We start from the raw sequence: 274 nt of genomic DNA on the forward strand, positions 1-274 counted from the left end.
ACAAAACTAATAAATCCAGGACAAAAAAACTTCAGCTTATTTAGTGCTGAAGTTTTTACAAATGAACTAAATAACTTCAGCATCTTCTGTTGAAGTTCTTGAAAAAGTTTTATGACAAAACTAATGAATCCAGAACAAAAAAACTTCAGCTGTTTTAGTGCTGAAGTTTTTACAAATGAACTAAATAACTTCAGCATCTTATCCAGGACAAAAAAACTTCAGCCCCGTCTACTAGAATGCTGAAGTTTTGGGTGATTGCCTTTGCTACTTCAGC

The sequence above is a fragment of the Nicotiana attenuata genome, chromosome 3 (genome assembly GCF_001879085.1).
Source record: "Nicotiana attenuata strain UT chromosome 3, NIATTr2, whole genome shotgun sequence".
NCBI classification, from domain to species: Eukaryota; Viridiplantae; Streptophyta; class Magnoliopsida; order Solanales; family Solanaceae; genus Nicotiana; species Nicotiana attenuata.